The 12,048-nt window shown below is 40.0% G+C and overlaps 1 protein-coding gene across 1 annotated transcript in view; it reads left to right on the top strand.

Moving 5' to 3' along the window:
• Positions 1-12,048, top strand: part of ROR1 (ROR family WNT receptor 1) — a 157,356-nt gene that overhangs the window by 34,868 nt on the left and 110,440 nt on the right. The window lies entirely within an intron of this gene.

Genomic DNA, 12,048 nt, shown 5'->3' with positions numbered 1-12,048 from the left:
CTTGCTGTTCTCCATTTCTTTATTTTCCTGCCACCTGTGCAAAGCTGCAATCGCATAAGTAAATCATATGTTGTGGGTGTACTGTTCTTAACACATATGATACAAGAGCCCTGTCGTCTGAAACACCCCCTCCCCCAGATTTCAGAGGGCATCTCTATGTAAGCACTTTTAGTAGTAACTAGGGGACCATCATGGACGGATTGATGGATATTGTTCTGCTTCTGAACAATTCTGATATACCGGAGTGGGCAGAGTTGTAATTATTGTCTTCCCCCATATCTCACTTGACCACTTCAGTATGCAAAACCAGAACTTTTACAAGCAGCACATAATGTTTGTTCTGCACTTCTAAGGAGAAGTGGAATTCTCTGCCCATTGACATTAGGCCAGTGCCAGACAAACGCTGGCTCCCTCGGCCAGTAAAGCGAGATGAGCGCCGCAACCCCAGAGTTGTTTGCGACTGGACTTAACTGTCAGGGGTCCTTTACCTTTACCCAGATATGTAAATATGCTGTGAATGTAACTTTATTTTATAATGTATATTTTTAATTGCTGATTTTAATTCTATTTATTTATGTTTTAATGTTTAGGTCAATCATTTTTTACAATATCAATAATTTTAATGTATATTTTATGTAAACTGCTTAGGGGTTTTTATGATTAATACAAATTCTGTTAAATAAATATTTTGGCTTCGAATGGAAATAATTTCCTGCTATTGTACATTGTGAGATGAGATGGTATCTTGAGTTAGATACTTTTAAGCATTAGGTTTATGGGAAAATATTCTATAGAAGCACTTTTTTGCTTTGGTAATCTGTTTTTATTTGCATGTGTTTAGAATGAAAATCTTTTCATTAAAAAGCAATTTGTATATTCTGGAAAAGTTTTTTTGTTTTGTTTTAAATCATCATCATCACCATCATCATTATTAAAAATTGAAGATGCCGTCTATAGGACCCGAAGTTACATTCTCAGCAAATTCCATGGTGTTTGGCTGGCTGTGCCCTGAAATTATGAGAACTTGAATTCCTTTACATTCACAACCATGTTAAGTTCTCCTCTGGGAATTAATTATTCAGTATAACTGTCATACAAATTAAGAATATATTTCTTCCCACATCATAAATATGTTTTTGCAGTTTCAACTTTTCCCAGATGGGAAAATGCCATCTTGGTGTGTATGTGTATCCAACACATCAATGTTGTAACAAACACTGATGGTGCATGCCCATAACAAACACTGATTGCACATGCAAGTACTTTCAGCTTTGAAAGGAAACCTCTCTATTGTAAAAAAAAGTTGATTGTAGTAATGGATATACATGGTGAGATGGTAAGTAGTTATGTTTTGATTTTAAACGCTTTTTCAAAGAAGTCGCAATCTGTGTATATGTTGGCACATTCACTAGTGTGTTTCAGCCTAGTAAATTTGCCACACATGGATTGAACCAAGCACAAAATAGTTGTGAGAGACATTGCTTTTTTAAAATAAAAAAGTGCAATACCATCCTTTTCTTTCAGTCTTTTCTACTGCCTTGCATGAGAGCCATTTCTAAGTATTTCCATATGTCCGCGTTGGTCTTCAGAGCTACATAATAATTTCAGTGCTTTGATCCCTAACTCATGGTAGAAGAAGGCATGCCTGAGCAGTTCACTGAATGTTATGTATTGAGGTGGCTAACCTGTAACCTTCCAGCCACAGCCAACATGGACTTCTTAAGGGCTGCATTATACATACATTATACATGTGTCATACACATGTGCCCTCAGACTATTGCTGTGATGTTTCCCTTGTTATAAACCAGGGGTGGGGAAACCTAAGGCCCAGTGGCCAAATGCAACCCTCTAACTGGCCCAGCCTGCTTTGCAGCCTCCTGGGAAAAGGTAGTTGTCCTCATGTCCTTCTTGTGACTTCCCATAGGCTGTCTACTGTGGATAACATGATGCTTGATGTGTTAGGCCTCTGGCCTGGTCCAGCAGGGCTCTTCTTAAGACTATGCTACCTTAGTGTCATTTAGTGATAGTGCAGAATACCCCAGTGTTGCTCCTGGTGGATATCTGGGAGGGAGTACACTATGTACAGTGCTCCAGTGAGTGCATTGGCCTTCCTGTTATGTTCTAGGTACAATTCAAGATGCTTGTTTTGATTTGACAGACTTCTAAATGGCACATATCATTTACCTGGCTCCACAGTATTGGTTCTCAGTCACTGCTTGTCCCATGTATAATATCCATATGATAAGCTAGACAACAACAAGTGGTTGCTTCCTTGCTTTATGATAATGATGAAGCACAGGGCTATCAAATGGATATGCTCTGCCTCTACTATTGTAGGTTGTATGCTTCTGAATACCGGTTGCCGGGAAATGCAAGACTTCTCTTGAGCACAGTAGATGGGCCTTTGGTCTTATGTTTTTACTCTTTCTCTGAATGTTTTCCAATGTTTTCCAATTTTTGGAGACTTTGCTAGACTTTAATTGCCAGAGATAAGTAAGGATTATTATTTCAATAACCTGTAATTGTTTTATATTGGGATTCGGTTCATATATGGTTACTACCTACTTTGATGAATAGGTTGAGATGGAACAATTTATGAAATAAGAAATATGCACAACTTCAGTCGGTGACTCCCGAGGATTCTTTCCATGAAGAATGATGGTGTAACTGTCACATAATAAATTGAGGGATGAGTAACTTGTATGACCAGCTGTGATAACATGGTGGTATTATTTTGTATTTATTTTGACTGTGTCCACAGAGAAGAAGTGATCTTCATTAAGAACCTGATATCAGGTCTTTGCACACTACACATTACATTGAAGCCGTGTGTAATGAAGGCCTCGTGGCCCTTTCTCACTTGCAAAGTGCTTTCAGGTCCCAGAATGCTGTGTGTTGGGAAAGAGACAGTAAGGGAATAAATCACATGCTGCCTTGTCTGTTGCTTTTCCCATTAATTAAAAAAAAGATGAACAACTTATCATTTTTTAAACGTGTATTAATAGAGATGAGAGCAAGAGTTCCTTTCAGTAACACTTTCAAAATATGCGACCTTCCCTCCCTCCCAGTGCAAGATCATATAGAAGAAAAAGTAATTGGCTCAGTCTATGATCAAGTTTCAAGAAAAAAAGAAAAGAAAATATTGTTTCAAGCTGCTTTGAATGCTCTCATATTCAAATGTGAAATGGGTTGGAGGTACTGTACATGATATGACATGGCAATTTAAGGTCTTGCTTTAAAGGACATGTGCTTTTTATTCTCTAAGCGACCTCTTTCTTACTTTACTGTAGAAAAAAAGGAATGGGAAATTAACAACCTTGTCACAAGTCCCTAGTGGGCTATAGGGTTCTACTGATGGTCTCCTCAGTGCCAACACAGGAATGGGGAAGTTAGCAACCCTGTGTGCTGCAGGACTATACTGATGTCTGCTCAGTGCCCACATGTTACAAATAAAAACTGGGAAGTTACCAACCTAGTCTGCTTCAGAGCTCCACAGATGTTTTCTCAGTGCCCTCAAATGTTAAATTGCTGGCATTTACAAGATCTGACTTTGGCCACCTCATGAGAAGAGAAGAATCCTTGGAAAAGACCCTGATGTTGGGAAAGATTGAGGGCACTAGGAGAAGGGGACGACAGAGGACAAGATGGTTGGACAGTGTTCTCGAAGCTACGAACATGAGTTTGACCAAACTACGGGAGGCAGTGCAAGACAGGAGTGCCTGGCGTGCTATGGTCCATGGGGTCACGAAGAGTCGGACACGACTAAACGACTAAACAACAACAACAACAAGATCTGACAGAGAAATTCTTCACTTCTGGACTAAATTTCTAACTAAACTTGAGTGGGCGGGCAGAATGCTGAAATTCTTACTATATGAAACAAAAAGCACTATTCAGAGTCTCTTAGATTTCCTGCTTGGAGTGACTGAAGAACTAAAAATACGTAAAAATAATGGATTGCGAGATGAGACTGTGGCTTCCAAAAACCCAAACTTTTCAAAGTACCTAAAACATCTACACAATTTAGCTCAAATCGTTACTGCTTTCCTTTCAGATGAGTTTGTAAGGTGTCATGAAGGAAACTCCTGTCTATTTAATTAAATAAATACGGAACCTTTTATTAAAAGGAAGTGTAGCCTCAAGCTGGTAGACATTTTCTCTTGTCACTCTATCTTTGCACAGTAAAACATTTTTCTTTCTCATCAAATAGCTGTATGTGTTTTACCTGACCTGTTTTAACATGGCTGGTTTTACTTAGGGCTGAAAAGGAACAAATGCTTTTCATCAGCAGATGCCATTTGCAGACATGAAAATTGGGTTGCTGAGGCTGAACCAAGAAGTAAAAGGGTTTCTAAAACAGAGTTCGGGAATGATGTTTAAAACTTTGGAACAATGCTTTAATGAGTTATTTGAAGGAGTTTTGCATTGTTTCCTTTCTGAAAGTTAACTGATTTTCCTTCTTTTTAAAGTAAGCATATGAAACACTTGAAATAATTGCACAGAGATACTGTTTTAGTTTTATGTTCTCGCTAAACATTTAAACTGTCCTCATTACTTCAAGCACCGAAAAAAGAAGAAGCTATAAAAAATGTTCTCAGGTCCTAGCTGGTTATACTTCCATCTTAAATAGAAGGAAGCCAGGAGAAATGCTGGATACTGGATTTGGACCATATGCTATACAGTATGTTCCTTCTGCAAGTGTCACAAAATTGTGTCAAGTATTGATTTGCAGCTCTTGCTTATGGAATCTGTCAGAAATATTATGTCTTTATTTGTGGGTCTCTTTCAATCACTGACTTTTTTGAAGTGATTTTCTCTTAATGAGCCACGAAGCATTGTTTTAATACCTACTGTTAGTTTCCTGGTAATCCATGGTATGTCTGAAGCCCCCTCATTCTTCAAGATGGGAGCAGTATGGAGAATTGTGTCCCAGATCTCAGGGGTCATGCTCCTGCCAAAGGTACGTACTGAATATTTGGATTGACGTGCTTTTGGCAGCTATTTGCATGAGGAGGAAGGCTCCCTCTATCAAGAATGGGATTACTTTGGTAGGTGGGTCAGTGTTCCCCTATCCACCTACCAACAATCACAATCCATTCAAATACAGTACACAGCAACCCAAATTGCTTGGATTGTGTCATGTCTAGTTTGGCCTCAGACAACTTGTGTTGGTTTTGAAAGTCAATGAAGGCTTTATTTTCATGCTTCTTGCTGACCTTGGGAGCCCAGGGTCGCAATGTTGTGTAAGAGGAAGGTTTTCAGTGAAGGTATTTTTGTTAGGGCATGCCATAGAGTTTTCTCTTCAGGTGTCCTTATTCAGTGTGTGTATGCCAGACGTGGAGTAGCTCAGGTTTGACACAGTAGGAGTAGGGCCATCAGTCCAACCCTCACACCTTTAATTGTGTATCTTCTCATCAGACTAGGTGGTTCACAACTTAGTTTCCTTTATAGGAGTGTTTCATTTTGTTTTTAAGGTGGGGGTGTGATCTACTGTTAGGGCTGTGAACAAGCTGAAATTATTTATTAGTCACATGCCATGTAGAGTCTATTATACACTGTTACTGGCTGAAAGGTTTACTTTCGTGCTCTTCTTATAACCAAGCACATGCAAGTTCTAATTTCCTTTTGTATAATCATAGAGTACACTGTTCCAGGGCTATCTTTCCTAAAAATTCCTGCTGTCAAAATGTTTATGATGGAAATATTCTAAGTCAACTGTTTGCATACTTCAGACTTCAAGGGTCACAGCTTTCTATGTATAGTGCACACATAACAATACCTTGCTGCTCTTAAAAACTTTTCTTCCTTTTAGACAGTGTCCTGAAAAAACAAAAGGATGCTCGGATTATGTTGCAGTAAAAATAAACATAGTGCAGTTTTAATTGTTTAATTTATGCTGATGAATTTGTCTACAACAAAAAGAAAATGCAAAGGCAAAGCAGACTTGGCTGTTTATGGCATAGTCTCACAAGAAGCTGGACTGGCCCAGTAAAAGGCTTGTTATCCTTACCAGAATTTATGATAATAGCAGGAAGGCTGTTAGGATCAGTGCTAATTTAACACTGGGATGTCGTAAGAGATTAAGAGTAGACTATGGTATCATGTATTTATTCAATCTGCCTCCCTCTTCTGCCCAGCTTCATTTTTCTAGCTGTTCTTAAATCCTGTTATGCATTACACCAGTATCTATATTAACTGAACTGGAGTTTGCAGTCTGTTAGAAAATCCTGCTGGAGTTGTTGCTGTTGTTTTAAATCAGGGGTCCCCAAACTTATCCGGCTTTGGGCCGGATGCCTGCTGCGCCGATTGTGTGGTGGGGCGGAGGATGGGGGAGCGCGCGCGGGAGCACGTGGCTGTGCGCACCCATGCACATGCGCAAATGCTATTTCTGGCACACGCCCGACCTGGAAAACACTTGTGCGCATGTGCAGAAGCCTCCTTCGACCCAGAAGTACACCAGAAATGACGCTTGCGCGTGTGCACGAGCTATTTCCGTCGCTTTTCCGGGTCGGAAGTCGGCCGCCGCAGCACGTATGAGCCTTCTGCTTACACACGTAGCACTTCCCTCCCTCCTTTTTAATCATGCCTTAATTAAACCCAACATTTACCATACCGTAGTTTCCTGTTCCATCCAACCAACCAACCAGGAAACTGGCTTGTTCCAAACCTGGTTACCATAATCACTAGGTCAAAATGGCAAACTATGGTTGATTGACTGCTTCCTGGCTTATTGCAGCATGCTGAAATGGATGGAAAGAAGGGGCAGCATGAAAATGGGGTGTGTTCACATTGCTCAAACTAAGCCAATGTTTCTCGCAGGACAACAAAGCAATCACTTAGATTGGTTTGCTGTCTTTGTTTTAATTTCTTCCCGCCTCTCTCTGTTTTATTCAATAGGCATTTTAAAGTTGGAGCCAAATCAAATCAGTTAATTAACTTCTGTTGTGGCAAAATTATTTACATCAAATTTTACGTCTTACATCAAATGAACTATCAAAAAATTTAATGGTTAGGCTACTTAGGTTGCTACTTGGTTCATGCTGGTATTCCATATTAATTGTCATGGCCCATCCCTGATAAGGAAGAAGCACACATCTGATAGTTTACTCTTTATCAGCAAGAAAAACACTTCAGCAGGTTCCATGGTGCTCCAGATACACATGCACATTTTTAGCCTCTAGGCAGCAGTCCACAGGTCTTAGCTATAGGGAGCTGTTGCAGCAACAGAGGGCCCCTGCCCTCTTTTGGCTTATATACCCTCCTCTGCCGAGTTGCCTGCTTACAACCTGAGACTTCTCCTGTATGGAAGTTGTCACTGCTCTTCCCTTTTAAGCCGCTCCTGGTTCTAGGAGACAGTGGGGCAGGGGAAAGTGGGGAATCTACTGGCCTATTCAAGGCCATCTTAAGTGTATTTGGCGCCATGGCACGATGATCCCTCCGGCGCCCCTCACGCTCCGCCGGGCAGGGCCAGGCGCAGCGGGCAGCCGGAAGGTGCAGCGCAACAGGCAGGGACACTGCCAGCTGTGCTCCGCCTCAGCCTGCTTGGCCGATATTGTTATCATGTGAAAGTTTGTAAAACCATGAATCACTGTGTTGGCAATTCTGCAGTGACCAATGTAACCTTTATAAGCTTCTTTACATGATATTTTGTGCCTTGGCTAGTATTATTTGAATTCCAATTAACATTAAACCTGTTTGTTAACTGGCTTGACCTTCCCTAATCAAGAAGTATGCCCAGGTAGTTTAAATGCTTTCTTTTTATTGTGTTTTAAAAGATGTGACCAATGTAACTGTTTTGCAATCTCAGTAATTTATTTATAACCCAGCCCAACCAAGGGCATTGTCCAACCATGTTTCTTCATGGATGGAATGTGGGTCATGACCAGAAGGGCATTTCCCATGTCAGTTAAGAGGTGCATAAGAGCCAGCAGTCTGACTAGTCATAAATATTCCATGTTCACTGTTTGGTTCAGCCTAGACTGATCCCTTAAATATTTATTGCACAACAATACCTTTGTAATAACAAATCTCATTGAAGATGCTTTCTGAAACAGGGCATGCAGCAGTATTGTTGAACTTGCTTCATTACAACAATACTTTTGTTTTTAGTAACCTGGGCCATGAAAGTGCTTAGACCTCGGCACGTGATTTCTAATCAGACATTTATTCCATATTGTGGGTTTTGTTTGTTTTTGTTATGCAGTGCTCATTGAAACCAGTGCCTCAGATGCAGGAGAATTTGAATGAGACTTGGGGTTCTGCAAGCTATTGGTTTCCACCATTGTTCTTTAACATGGAACAACGGGGGAATTTTCTTCAATGACAAGAATAAATCAGAAGGATGAATGGAAGGTAGAAGAATGTCATCATTGTGTGTTTGATTCTGCTCTCAGCAGCTCAGGTGTAGGGTTCTTTTCTTTCTTTCTCTTGTAAGAGCAGATCCGCAATGTCTTGTCCTTGTAATTGATTTTACAAGATGCTCAATGATTTATGGCACATATGTACCTTGAGAGTAAGGTCAGCCTAGTGCGGAACACCTGTGTGTCTAAGCACAACCTGTCAGACCCAAATGATTTAAAACTGTCAAGTTCTTTTTTTTAATCATTTGCCAGCATTAAAGGCAAACTTTAACTTTTTTTTTGTTCAGTTGTTGCTTGCAAGGCCATAATATTTTATTAAAGGATTGCCATGCATGGCCAAGGCCCATGTTTCCCATCTGTCAAATAGCAAATCTAAAATTTGTTTCATATGATGCATTTTTAGCAAAAACACACGGAGAACACATGGAAACAACCCCCACCCCCCTGGATAAAAATACACACAAACTCTACACATACCCCAATAATACAAATAGCATGGGAAGTTTCTTGGGATTCTAATTAAGTTCCAAAGAACCTCCAGGTAACCCAGAAGCTGTAGATTGCTTGCCTAGTTGTAATGTACCCATTGTGCCTTATAGGCACAAAATATTGCATAAGAGAGAGAGAAGTTTACTAGAATAACAAGTTTTCCAGAACGTGGATTCTGACTGTGTTTGGGATGCATGAAATGATTTATCTTTCTTCAAGCCTCTTAATAAAAGAGCACCTGGAATATTTTCCCTTTATTCCGTATCAGGATTGAATTGATAGCTGTAGCCTTTGTAGGTGTAGTTTGCACATTGCTTTAATCAAGCAATGTGAAAACCCCCTTTCATATTGTATGGTGTGGGTGCACATTCAACTTTACACCTGTCTTTCAGTGCAATGGGAATGTGAAGCTTGTACCCATTGCTGAATGTTGATGGGTGAAGTGCTGAGAGGGGTCTAGTGAGAAGAAAGCCGGAAATTACAAAACATGGTAACAATCACACATAGCTATTTCAAGCACATGGCATATTTGTTAACCAACTCATTTTTTATAATTGGATGCAGGGAATGTCCAAATTGGATAGATATTTACAAAAATATGACCATAAAAATCAGAGATGCAACAATACACCTTAAAGTAGATATTAGTTTTATTTTTGTATTTATTAATTTCATAAAATTTATATACTGCTTGTTGGTAAAAAACCCCAACAACCCTCAAAGCAGTTTACAAAATATAAAACACTACATTCAAGAAGAAGTTACAACCCCCTACTTTAAAAGTACAAAAGTTAAAATACTAAAACAGATTAAAATGACCTTGGATGAAAAGATAGAAAGCACATTCCATAAACATAATGTAGATAAAAGTAGCCAAATAAGTGTTGTGCAAAATTATGTTAAATTATGTAAAGGTGCAAGCTTTGAATAATAAGCCAGTATCTTGTTATCACTTGTATAAGGAAATAGTTAAACAATAGGAAGGGAAAAGTTGACAACACTGCAGTCACAAGGTGTACATTTCAAATCCTTTTTTTGTATTTTGTTTTGCATCCACATGTCACTTAGGTCTAGACAGAATGTGTAACTTAGGCCAATTTGCTAATAAGAGGTCAGATTCCTCCTTGCAGGCAGAGGTAACAGGAGTAACAATTTGTATTAGCATTTGATCCCCTTGTAGTCAGATATTTGCATGAATATTCAGAAGTTTCAGCTTCTACACAGTTTCCTTGAAGATTGGGTCAGTCTTTCTCCTTGTTGATTGTCCTTCATTGACTTTGGTGAACTCAACACCACCAACCACCAGTTGCAGTAGTGCTGTTGCAAAACTACTAACCTCTTTGCCACAAGAATATTAGAGAAAAAGCAGACCAGATAGCTTTGTTTTCATTTAAGTCTCTTTAGCCACTCTGGTCCCTTCTACACTAGAAATTTCTTATTCCTCATTCCTCCTATTTCTGGAGTTTTATAACCCATCCCTCTGGAACACTCACTTCTGTGTTTGCAGCGTTTGGGAGCCAAAATGTCCCGAGTATCAAGGCGTTCGGGATCCAAGGTACAACTGTATAAATCTAGTGCAGATGGGGCCTCTGTGTTAACCTGGCATGGCTTTCAACATGCTGGCACTTATAATGGGCAACATGTATAAAAACCTATTCAGCAATATACATGCCTTTTGCAGGAATATGGGGAACTAAACTAAGATAAGTGGTAATTGTGCTCACACATAACCAGTGGCTCATCATAGTAGTAGTGAAGCCGAAATCTGTGGTCACCAGACCTCTGTCCTCTTGTTCCAGCACAATCCTATGTTTATTTACTTGGAGTGAAGTATTTTTACGGACACTCTCTTATACAGCAGCTGGAGCTACTGTTGCTACTCAATATCAGAAAAACATTATCTAGCCTCTAACCCAGCAAAAGCAACATGAAGTGTCTACCAGGGCAGAAACTTGCATATTCCAACAAGCCACCCCAAATTTTGCCTAGTGATAGCAAGATTACATGGTCTTGGCACTTAACCAAGGTTTGTGTTCCCTTGGAATGAGGCATGGTGGTGACATGCTTTGCGAAGGCTTACCATTATCAAACAAACCAGTCCATTATTGGACAGTGTTCTCAAAGCTATGAACATGAGTTTGACCAAACTGCGGGAGGCAGTGCAAGACAGGAGTGCCTGGTGTGCTCTGGTCCATGGGGTCACGAAGAGTCGGACACGACTAAACGACTAAACAACAACACCATCAACCTTCTGTTTCTTCAATGACCCACCCCCAGTAAGCTGTTGCCAAGCTGGCCTCATGAAAAAGCTAGCTGGTAATATTTTCAGGCCTTGCTAAATTCTTGAATTTATGAGTCTGCTCACATTCTAACCCTTCACTGAATGTAGAGGTTGGGGGGGGGGTCTGCCCCCCACAATTCATAATAATATTTTAACATAGGGGGGATGAATGTGAAATGTTGGAGCAATGGTAATGATGAGGTATATTGTGAGAAATCATCCCATAAAAAACACATGGTACCGTATATAAAGTGCTTGTTAACATGAAGTGCTGACTTTCATGCCATAAAACCTGCAAGTGGAGCATTAATTGGGACAGGGCACAAATATTGCACACAGATCTGCACAGATCACTCACAGCTAAACCCTAAGCAGAGTGAAGTGCCTTAGCATGTTTTGCTCACCTGGAATGAGCCAGTGCACAGTGGCGTTATCATAAACACAAACTTCCAAGAGAATTTTATTGATCAGCATACTAGTGCCTTGTAATCTTTTATCATGTTTATTTATGCAACCACACCTTGATCATTTATTATTCTTGTTTTAGACTCAGAGCTTGTGATTTAATGCCTTAGCAAAGGCCACCCAGTGAGTTCAAGGCTGAGTTGGGACTTCAGCCCAGATTTCCCAGGTCCACAGTGTGTGAATGCTTCATGCCTAGAGAAAAACTGAGGTGGCTGCCTAAGGTGCTTTGCTGTTCCCTGTTTGGTACAAACAATTATGTTCACATGTCCATTATTATTTTTTTCAGGAGCTCCATACTGTAAATCTGGGGTGCCCTTGTGGGGTTTACAGTTTCTGAAGAGGTTGAAACCAGTGATCTCCTGAGGGAGTTGTGGTGCAACTTTCACTGTGAACGCAAATATAGTGATTGCAAGTAGAGATTAGCTGTTGGTGCCTTTTAATTAGAAGGTCGGA

The sequence above is a fragment of the Zootoca vivipara genome, chromosome 7 (genome assembly GCF_965207765.1).
Source record: "Zootoca vivipara chromosome 7, rZooViv2.hap1.1, whole genome shotgun sequence".
Taxonomy (NCBI): domain Eukaryota; kingdom Metazoa; phylum Chordata; class Lepidosauria; order Squamata; family Lacertidae; genus Zootoca; species Zootoca vivipara.
This window is presented reverse-complemented; position numbering and strand designations above follow the sequence as displayed.